Here is an 11872-nt window from a genome sequence, read left to right as displayed (position 1 = left end):
AGATCTAGAGAAGACACATTTTTCTTTGTTTAACTAATATTGATGTTTCCTTTTGCCTGCTCCTCATAGACTGTCAAAACCAAAGAGGTTTCTTTCATGTAGGCGTTCCTTAGAGTTTCCTTGCACAAAATAAAAATAAAAAAGGAAATTCAGTTTTTAATTATTGTCTCAGAAGAAATGTTAGTATGCCAAATAGTATCAGTTAATGGCAACCCAAGTTATACATAATGCATTTTATATTCCTAAAGTAAGATGCTCAGCCCATCAAGATATAGCACAGTGGTTGCAGTTTTACTCCCATTTGGCCATGAAGCTTTCTGAGTGGCTTTGGGAAAGCACTGAGTTTTGGTCCAACCTACCTCATAGGGTTGTTGTGAGGGAAAAGTGGAAGGGTTCTGTAACCTACCTTGGGTACCCTGAAAGAGGGAAAAAGTAGGATAGAAATGTAATAATATAGCATTTCCCCCAAACCTTCCTTTTCTTTCCCCTGAACAAGTCCCCTGTGGCTTCAACGTTTCCAGAAATGTTATATCGCTATACTTCAGTCATTAAAGCTTGTGTCCTGGGGCATAAAAATGCATTTAAATTTATGTCATGCTCTACTCTAAGCAATTCACAAGGAATATGTGCAATCAGAGAAAATGAAAGTCATTGATGAAAGAGGAAGACAGCGGCTGAACGGCTTGGCTTCAGTATGAGATTTCTGTCTGGACTCCAGGTCCATCATGAAGGGCTATCAAGTGACAGAACACCTCTTCGCATGCCGAAAACCCGGTTCAGTCTCCAGGCAAGGCTGGGGAAGCCTCCCGTCCAAATGCAGGAGACCTGCTGTTGCCAACCAGTACAGGCAATATAGAGTTAGACGGGCCAGCACCCCAGCGCATGGATCTCGGCATAAAACTTGTTTCCTGTGCTTCTTTGATTTGTGCCTCCTTGTTGAAAGTAGGAATGCTGCTGAAGCCTGGACATTTGTTGGTCTGTAGGTAAAATCCATTAGTTTTGTGCTTCCCCAGATGTGTAACAAGCCAATGAACTTTTATTATTTTCATAACTCCAACCAAGGTTTGAATGCCACCCACGCCTTGCGGCAACCCTCATTCAGTCCTTGTTGAGCTGATTCACCTCCTCTTTTGTCCCTGCTCTCACGTACTCAAGCCTGATGTCTCCTTCTTCTGCATGGGGGAAACCTTTTTGACTGCATAAAGACAGGCACCTCAAGAATTGGCTGTTAGTACGGGCAGTCCCTGAGTTACGAACGTCCATTATGAACAACCCGTATGTATGAACAAACTGCCATAAAGCCTATTAAGTTTTTAAAAATTACTGCAGGAAATTGTTATCACCATATGGCTAAAACCCTAAATGGCTTAGGCCTGGCTACCTGAAGGAGCGTCTCCTTCCATATGTGCCTGCCCACCCCTTAAGACCTGGGGCAGAGACCCTTCTCTGGGAGCCCTCCCTGAAGGAGATTAGGAGGGTGGCTACCTGGAGAAGGGTCTTTTCTGTGGTGGTACCACGATTGTGGAAATCGCTCCCCAGAGAGGTTTGCCTGTCCATTATGAACAACCCGTATGTATGAACAAACTGCCATAAAGCCTATTAAGTTTTTAAAAATTACTGCAGGAAATTGTTATCACCATATGGCTAAAACCCTAAACGGCTTAGGGCCTGGTTACCTGAAGGAGCGTCTCCTTCCATATGTGCCTGCCCACCCCTTAAGACCTGGGGCAGAGACCCTTCTCTGGGAGCCCTCCCTGAAGGAGATTAGGAGGGTGGCTACCTGGAGAAGGGTCTTTTCTGTGGTGGTACCACGATTGTGGAAATCGCTCCCCAGAGAGGTTTGCCTGGCACTGTCACTTTATTCTTTTCGGTGCCAGGCTAAAACCTTTTTATTCTCCCAATGTTTTAAGGTCTGATTTTTTAACTTGGGGTTTTACTGTTGGTTGGAAATTTTATTAGGATGCTGTGTTTTGTTTTATTTTATATTGTCTTATTTTAAAACCGTCCTGAGATGACAGTAAGGGACAGTCTAGAAAATTAAATTAAATTAAATTAAATTAAATTAAATTAAATTAAATTAATAAAGAGAGAGGAAGCAAAAGAGGAAGGAGGGAGGTCTGCAAAGCCTGCTTTCCTGCCCTGCCCATCCGGAGAGGAAAATCCCTCTGCATTTTTTTGTTGCAAAGAAGAGGTGCTGGTGAGTTTTGGCAGGGGTGGGGTGGGGGTAAAGCTTTTTGCCGTTTTCCCACTTTCATGGGGGTCCTGTGCCCCTAAACCTTGCGAATGTGGAGGGCCAGCTGGATGTGATCCGGCTAACATACAAATCTGACTTAAAGACATATTTCTGTTTTCTGAGGACTGGAACTTGTTCGGAACTTGAGGACTGCCTGTATATAGAATGATGCCAGGATAAGCACAAGTTTCTCCAAGTTGTCACTATATCTAAGGCTGACCCTTCTGCTTTTCTTTCATTACAAAGGAAGGCGAAATGGGCATGTTGGGGACACTATCAGTTCAATGCATTTACTGGGGATATTGAACTGTTTCCTGCCTTATGCACACACCAACGCTACTGGTTTCTCCATTTCGTATCACTTCCCTTCATATTTAGTTCACATGCACAGCATGTGAGACAGTTCCCAAACTAGACCATTTTAGGCAGCAGTTGACACATTGCATACATTAATGTTTATTGTTATTATTCTGCATAACAAGGCAGATCTCTGGGAGAAAAGTTATAGCCTAGCCTTACTCCCGATAGGCTAGTTGTGTAGGTACAGGAATTCAATTTTCCCTTATTACGACATGTGATTTGGGCCCAGGACGGTTTTGCCATCTCAGCTGCTCTTTGAGTGCACAAAACCTTAGTGTGGCATGATAAGGAGAGCGCAGAAAATGGCAAACAAAGGAGAACATGGCTCCAACACATCAAGGCCTCAGCAAATTCAAAGCATCGGCTTTCTGCAGTCCAAGGTAGTTTCGTATTTTCTAAATAAGGGCGAATGATTACCTCCTTTCAGGTCTTTGCTGAGCTCTGTGGGAACGCCTGGCTTCAGTGCCTCCAGCTGCCTGTGATCAAGAAGTTAGTAGGGAGCCTGAAAATAGCATATTTCTTCTGATATCATTTCTCCAGCTCAGGATGACTGCAACAGGAATGATCAACAGCGACAAGCGCGCTTGAAAATGGGAACCTGACAAGGAATGTTAATGCCCTCCAGTCCAGGAAGGCTTAACAGGCTGAAATTTCCCCCCCAATGCACACTGACATATCATTATCCATAAGCCTGCTTGTGAAATTAATTGAGAAAATCCCCCAGCTAGCACCCTGCCAGAGACCTAATGAAAACTCCCTTCTCAGTCGAGCATGCGAATAATACGAAATAACCCAGACAAGTCTCTTGCCACCCCAGGCCTAGACGTTATCTAACTAACTTGATTCTTGATCAGCTCTTCTTTTATTACCTCTGTGCACTTACCGAATAAGCTGCATGGCTGTATAAATAGATCAATAGACTGATAGGTGATGGGTATAATGCACAATGTATACTGTATAGATTCTCTCTATCTCCTTCTCGCACTCTCCACACAGGTAGGCTAACTCAGAATCTATTTATCTACCCCACCACCCATTTGCTGGGAGACAGCATGGGCTTGTGAATTTTTTATGGCTTCACTTAGGTTGGAGATAATCCAGAGGTCAAGCCCCGCACTGCACCTCCAGTCACCTTGCCAGTCAGCACAGATCGTAGGGCTACGCTACCTTCTGAATCCCCGATCACCCGTGGGGCACTAAATTACCACTATTATGCTGCAATTTGCAGTACAATATTACTCTTTGCTACGCTACCTGCCTTTGTCTGTCTGCATCGCGGTGAGGACTGTATGCATTATTTCCTAGGCGAAGCACGCTACTGCCGCGCTTGCTGCTGCACCGTCCAAGGAGGACCGGAACTGGGTTGGGAAATCTTTGGAAAAAAGAAGATATGGTCAGAAGGCATCACTGTTTCCAGGGCTGGTTATATTGCTGTATTCTTGCGCAACACTCATTCTCTTGGGAGAAGTTCCTTCTAAACTACCGACCGGCTTTGCAACTACCAAAGAAAACTGGATCCTATATAGAATCCACACCAGCCTTTCCCCCTCTTTACTTTCTTGCTGCCACTGCTGCTGCTGCTGCTGCTGCTGCTGCAGAATTCTGGGAGTTCACCAATGCCCAGCCAGGAAATAATTTATAAAGAATGCAGATGCTTGTCTGAGCGTGAGTCTTCAGTGCCTTTTGTTCACATCCACGCTGTCTAAAAGCTAGCAAGATGATATTTTTACCAAATATCTATTGTAATTTGATAACTAAATATGCCATTTTCTTTAAAAATAAGGGATGGCTCGATTACATCTTTTATCTCTCCCTGTGCCACAGGACATGGGTCTAAAAGGCCACAGTCCTATGTATATTTAGACAGGAAAAAGGAACTCCCATGCTGGTTGGGGCATTTTAGGAGTTCTAGACCCCTTTTCCTGATTACGCATGCATTGGATTGCACCCTAAAGGTACGTGGGATGTGATTGGCAGGACACTCCCCCCCGCCCCCCGAAATAATCAGAATCTCTATTTTGAATATGGCACAGTAATCATGAGGGTCTGTCTGAATATAAGGTGTTGTACTCTTTGTTTTGTTTGTAGGGAGTCAGGGGAGAGATTGTGATTTATATTGGAAAGTGCAATAATGGAGATTTGTGTTTAGGAGGTGCATTTGAATGGATAGGCTCTGTATTTAATTATGCTCTGTATAAGGAGTTTTGCACCATGAGACACTGAATCCAGGAATTTTTAAGTGCTGCTGTCAGAAAGGGAAGGTGCAAAATATTTTAGAGGGTATAAAACTTGAAAAATCTATATCCCCTGTTTTTATTTGAGAGGGGGCAAGTAGTGATTTGGTGGCTTCTGGATGTGCTGAATGTGTGATGTTCATAGAATTGTTCGTACCATTTGGTATCTGAGAAACTGATGGCCGTGTAACAAGTCTCTCGAGCAGCAGAGAAGTAGCTAAGGAAGGCATTATCCAGAGAAAGTTGGGCATGTGTTGAACCCACTGAAATCAATGTGACATAAACACATAGTTAAGCATTTTAAATCCTATTGATTTCAGTTGTGCCTAAAAGCGCCTAATTTTCTTTGCATTGTACCCATAGTAGATTATATAGCCCAGTTCAGTGACATTCAGATGATGATTGTAGAGCAGGTACACAATCTGTGCATGCATTGATTATGTACATGGAAGCTTGTAGACTTTCTTTTCGGGGTTGGGACCTCTGAGATTAAACATCTAAGAACTAGTGATAGCAGGGAGAGAAAGGTGGATGAATTCCTTCAAAGTTTCCTGCCCTTTGGCCTGGCATGTTTCCGGCATGCCTGAAGGATTGCCTGTTCTTCAACATATGAACTATGTTGCTCTGCCATGTGATTCTGGGACACTGCCTTGGGTGAAGTCAAACAATTGAGATACCTTGCCAGTAAAGTCCTTCGCATTGTTCTTTTTCTTTACCAATATCTATCTATCTATCTATCTATCTATCTATCTATCTATCTACCTACCTACCTACCTACCTACCTACCTACCTATCTGATTGTGTTCATCACTTTAGGCAATTTTAATGGGAAAGCAGCCTATAAATGATCAAATGAAGTAAGGAGGGCTTTCCAGTATTTCATTGCTCTAATCTCTTCTTTCCTTCTACAACAGACTAGGCAACCTTTTTGAGCTATGGTGCTGTGTACTCGTATCTCTTTCCCGAACCGCTCTCCTTTTCTTTTCCCACAGATCACAATGGCAGGCTTCCAACGCTGATCTTTATTGTGTTGCAGGTGGTTCACAAGAGGCACCTACCAAGGAAAGGCTCTCTAATTGTGAAGTCCGTTCTTGCCTGGCCTGGAGCTGTTTCTAAATGGCATTCCCCTCCATCCTTCCCCATCCTAATGCTGGATGTTACTTAATTGATTTCTCATTTGACTTGACATCAAACTACTGGCTTGATAAAGTCACAACCCTTCCGCTCTGACCCTCCCTGTTCCAGTGTGTCTTCCCCCGAACCAGAGGCTCTCACTAGCCATGTGGCTTATCTCGTATCTCATTGGCTTTGGCAATTCTGTGACACATTCCCCTGCATCTCTTCTTCCTCACCTTCCAGTCAGAGCCCGAAAGCTCCACCTTGACATTCTGGGCACATTTGGCAATTGGAGAAACTGTCCTTGGTACCACTATAAAATGGCTGCCATGGAAGGTATGGCAAAGGAAAATCATCATCATCTTCATCTACATTTCTATACCTCCCATAGCCAAAATAACCTACCTGAAAGACTGAGGACAAGGCAGAGGTGGGCACTGAAACCCAGGACATTAAGCAATTTCTTTGAACACAGTTTTCAGTACCAGCAGAAACTTTTTTCACTGTACATCCCAGTTGCCGGTAAGACAATGCATTGATCTAAAAAAATGGGAGGGACACGTCCCCTTGGTGGGTGCTGACAAGGGTGTCTGAGGAGGCATTGGTGCCCATGGGCACTAAATGACCTGCCACTGCACTATGAGGTCCCTACTGGGCTGCTCTGCTATGAAGACAAAGCACTTAGCCTCGTGAGTGAGAGTCTTCAGGAAAGCATTGCTCCTTTTTCAGAGGTCAAACTGCCTTTGTATCCGCAGCCCACCAAACCAGTCAGATGCATTTTTGCTGAGCGGTTAGTTTGAAACAATTAAATAGCATTTTCCTTTCATAGTCTGAAATGCTGACCTCTCTCCAGTTTTACGCATTTGTAATAAAGTAGAAATGTGCCTTCACTTTCAAATGTTTCTGTTATCATATGGAGGGGAAACACTTGCATGACCTTTTGTGTGAAATATTTTTCTGTTCCTTAGAAGATCATTTTGGCACAGAGGTGTCTCTGACCTGGTGAAATGGTGAGGAAACAAGTAATTTTGACAAATGAGGCTGAGGTCCCAGTTAAGTTAAAGGGTGTTGGAACCCAAGGAAAAGATAGCAGAACAAGATTTGGACAAAGGTCTACTCATCTAGCCATGGCATACTCACCTAGGGTTGGGAAACAGACAAAATTGGCAGGGCAAATGTGGGTGGAAGAAGGGAAAGGAAAAAGATGCTATGAAAGTTTGAAAGGCAGCCAGGAGCATGGCCAGGGATACGGGAAGCCCGCTCCACTCTAAGGAGTAGTAGATGTCAGAGGTGATTAAAGGAGAGATGTGTTCTTGCCTCCATCTTGAGACTTCTCTGCTGTTTGTTTCTGGCCATCCCTCCCACTACTTCCATTGTGTTTAGGAAGTGTTGTTTTGTATTACTTGCTGTGTTGGTTCATTACAACCAACACAGAAAATGGGCTTTTGCAACGTAACAATGGTAGCCAACAATATGTGACTATTGTCCCGGTCAAAGTCAAGTATTTGCCCCAATGCCAACTGCTGATGGGTTGTTGGATTTCTCAGAAGATTGGGGATTGGGTCCAACTTTCAATCAGTATAGTTCATTCATAAAATTATAAGGGCCAAAGAACATGGACAAAAATGAGAACCACAAAGTAAGAGCATCCATCCGCCACCAATTGGGCGCTGCCATCCAGACTGCGGTGTACAACCGAGAGCTGCATCACAGAACTTTCAGAGACCTTTCAAAGGTCTACTCAAGTAAACAAATTGCACAATGAAGGAAAATACAGACTCCGAATAAAAGAAACAAATACTTAAAAATGAAACACAACCATTCGAAGGATTAGTCAACTGGGATAATTTCTACCAGACCCCAAAAGGATGCCTACATGTCCTCTTTTATGGAAGACAGTTCTCTGTCTGAAGGGCTACTAAGGATTGTCCTCTATTTTGAAGGTGTCCTCTGTTTGAAGGTGGGCCAGGCTAAGTACAAAGAGGCTGCTGAAGAAAGAGCTGGGCCTTGAAGTTGCCTATTGTAGAAGTTTTTTAAAAAAAAATCAGGTCTTGAAAGGCTTGTTCAACTAGACCTTGTGAGAAAGTAGACCATGCATATGAGTTGTGAAGGCAGTTAGTACAAATTCTTGAGAAGACTCAGGATGTAATAAATCTCCTTTCTCTGAGTTAACCCAGGATGGAGGCTATGCCCGGTATATCTCACCTTTTGTTTTGGTGCAAGATGGAGTCCATGTCTGTTGTAACTTAACTCCAGAGATAAGTGTTTGTTAATTGGTGTATCTGTGATTGTTGTAATTTTCATTCCATAGTCATTGTTTAGGTTCCTATTTCCCCCTGTATAATCAAGGAATACTACATAAGCAAGGGGCATTTTTAACAGCAGAAACGGGTGTTGCTATCAGGGGACAATCTGACTGCTTCAACCCCCTCTCTTGTAATGGCTCATGTGCATGTTTTTGTAAAGTTGCTCACATTGATAAACCTGAGTGCAGACTGAAGGTTTTTTTTCTTCCACACCCGACAGCTCCTGGACAGCCATCTGAGCAAGACACACGTCTCACCTAGTCACAGTCTTACATGCTGCAATGAGATGTCTTGCATTGCATTTTAAATCAGAACATTATGCCTAAATGTGTATGTACACAATAAATTGGTACACACAAAACATTGTCTTCAAGTGCTCGCTCGCTCTCGCTCTCTCCCTCTCTCTCATGATGCATTCCATCTTTTTTGCCTCTTTATGTGTGGTCAATGTCTTCCAATATGGAGAGGAGTCAATTTCTGAGCATAACCAAAATCCATCTGCTACGTCTTTCAAAAGAATGGTCACATCAAGAATGTGAGCAATACAAATCCTGCAGTTGGAGAATAGGTGGTGATACAGCTTCGCACCCACTGACATCCTGATAATTTATGTTATAAAACTCCTAGTGTTTTGTTACTCAGGCCTGTGCACAGTTTATTTGTTAGGTGGAATGATTCCCAACAGATGTGCAGCTGTAAGCGTCCTGCTTTTGCTGCATGCAAGGTCTGCAAAAATAATATCTGGGGTTGGGGACAATTCAGGGCAGAATAGTCAAGAACAGCCTTCCCCAACCTTGTGCCTTCCAGACAAGTTTGGACTGCAACACCCAGAATTCCCAGTCAATGGCCCTGATGGATGGGAATTCTGAGAGTTGCGGTCCAAAGGCAACTCTGAAGGCCATCAGATTGGGGAAGGCTGGTCAACAACATGGCAGCAGGATGGCCACTTACAGTTCACCAAAAAGGGGAAAACACATCCTCCAAAAAAGAGGAAAAAACAGGACACCAGTCTGCGTTATATGTGCATACATAGAAGCAGAATGAGTCAGAAGGGACCTCTCAGGCCATCTAGTCTGACCCCTGCCTTCAGCTACCTCCATTCACGACATGCCTCCCATGTGCATGTCTAGCCTATCGTGATGGTTTGTTTTAAACTGCCCCAAGACGTCTAAGTATGTAATGGTATAGAAAAGTTTTAAATGAATAAAGAAATATCCTTGAACACCCTCACCGATGGGGCCTTGACCACCTCCCATGGAAGCCCATTCCGCACCCTCGGGGTCCTAACTATCAGGAAGTACTTCCTGGCATTCAAATTGAACCTTGGTTCCCTGCGCTTGGCTCTGTTGGAGCATGTCCTGCCTTCCTCTGCAGGGGAGAACAGGGCTCTACCCAGGTCTCCATCCATAAATGTGTATTCATCTGTGCAAAACTAGAAAACCTTTGTTTTTTCCCTTCAACCCAGAATTGGACTGGATACCTCTCCAAACAGAGGACACCGTTATCTCAAAGACTGCCTTCTGCAGGTCTCCCTTCTGTAAAGTCAGTCAGCTGGCCCCTCTACCAGAAGCTACAATATATGGGTGGCGAATGGCAGGCTGCGCTTACCCATTGGGGTACCTGGAGAGCCTGCAGTGATTGTCTGCATTCCTTACGGCCTCCCTGTAAGCGCGCTGGCCAGCTTTTCAGGCCATGCATAAACGAGGCAGTTACAGTATGTGCTTTCGATTCCTTGGGATACGATCGGAGGCTATTGCATTCTGTACCAAGCTAGTCAGTCCGAGGGGAGCAAAGTAATATACACAGACACAAGTACATAGAGTTCGGCAGGCTCCATCTGCTGTTGTTTAGAATCCAGTTCACGGCTAAGATAATGTTTCCTTACTAGCTGATTGTCAGGGGAGAGTGGAGTAGGAGGCAGAGTTGTTATTACTGTAGAGAGCTGTAGCGTGGAATTGGCTGGAACTTCAATAGGCTATAGTACTGTTGTTTCCTGGCTCCAGGCTGCGTTTCGGGGACTCGCGTGCTCTTCCTCCAACAGGCTTGCCTGGCCCAGGCTGGGTCCATTACCGTTCCACCTTAGGAAGCAGATTGCAGGTTCCTAAGCTCGTCCCCAAAAAACAGTTCTTAAAGGAGATGGATTTCTGATTGAAATACTCCCTGCCAATTGCTCCGGAGATTCATCTGAAACACCACGGACACCCCGTAGGTGAAATTGCCCATGAAAAGGGTTGGGCTTTTCTTGGTCCTTAGGTTTGCTCTGCCACCCATGCTGCATTTGTGCAGTATTTTCTTTTTTGGTTGCATCCTCCCTTCCCTCTATCCTTCCCCGCATGACCAAAAAAGGCATGTAGCAGTCTCAGTTCTCACTTAGCAAGTACACATCGCTCATGTGGCAGACACAAAAGTTCTCACTCTGGTCTGATGCACTGAGGGCCCCAGGACATTGTGTCTTTTTGCTAATTCCTGCCACCAAATTAATTTCCTAACACTTGGAACCTGCACTTGCATTTACATACTTTTTTCCTTTTTTCTTGCCTATAAGAAACAGACTGTTTATGTATTATTTTTGAGGATGATTCACTTTCTTCTCCAAATGAAAGCTGATTTATTATAGGGTCTGGCATTAGAAATATTTATTTCTTCACTCCAGGCAACATGAGACATATTTATTTATTTTAACACAGTTCTACAACATTGGCCAAGTACAACATAACCAGGCAAGGCACAAATGTAACATTACAACGTAATGCATCTGATGACTAAGGGAGCAATCCTATGGCCTCTCAACATCACCAGGGTGGTGGTAGTCATAGGACTGTTCAGGTCCCAGCTCTGAGGTCCCGCTCCCTTAGCACTAGGGCCCCTAAGGTCAAGCCCCTGCCCCTTCACAGCCAGCATAGAAAAAGCCATGCCAGCTACCTCTGATGTTGCAAATTGGCCTCAGCAGGAGGAAAAGGGGTGTGCTGGGGGCACAACAAGGAAGGTGCTGGGGCCAATGGGTTACAATGCATCCAGATGGCACCCCAGCCTCCTCCTCTCCGCCTGAGGCTCTCTAGATGTAATGCAAGGCACAAGGCAGAGCAGAATCTAAGACTGCCCTGCCTCGCTCTGTGTGCTGGCTTGTGCGTACAAGCCTTGCATGCATCGAGGGTGGACTGCACACTAAAAGCATCACACTAAAAACCATAGGGACAGGTGTCATAAACCAGCAAGAGCCAAGGCAAATAAAAAAGGCTTGTAATTTGTCCTTAAGCTAAAACAAAGCTGGCACATTTGTTATTTCTGGATGGAGGGCATTCCAAAGACCGAGTGCCATCATGGAAAAGGCCCTGTTCCAGGTTGTTATCAGATGGACACCTGAGAAGAATTGCAGCAGCCGCACAGCTCTTTATGGGAAAGGCATTCTTGCAGGTGCTCTGTGCCCACTTTGTCTAGGAGTTGATCGGTTAAGCCCAAAACCTTACACTTGGCCTATTAGAAAACTGGCAGCCGGTGCAATTCTTCCAAGAGCTGCGTTATACGAGTATGGCAGGAGCTCGTAAGAACCTCACCTATACATTTTGCCCCAGCCGCAGGTTCTGGGTCATGCACAGAGGTGCATGGCCTACAGAGGACATTAT

This window comes from Varanus komodoensis, unplaced genomic scaffold (genome assembly GCF_004798865.1).
Source record: "Varanus komodoensis strain SLA01 unplaced genomic scaffold, ASM479886v1 scaffold1, whole genome shotgun sequence".
Taxonomy (NCBI): domain Eukaryota; kingdom Metazoa; phylum Chordata; class Lepidosauria; order Squamata; family Varanidae; genus Varanus; species Varanus komodoensis.
The sequence above is the reverse complement of the archived record's forward strand: the minus strand, read 5'-3'. Positions refer to the sequence as shown.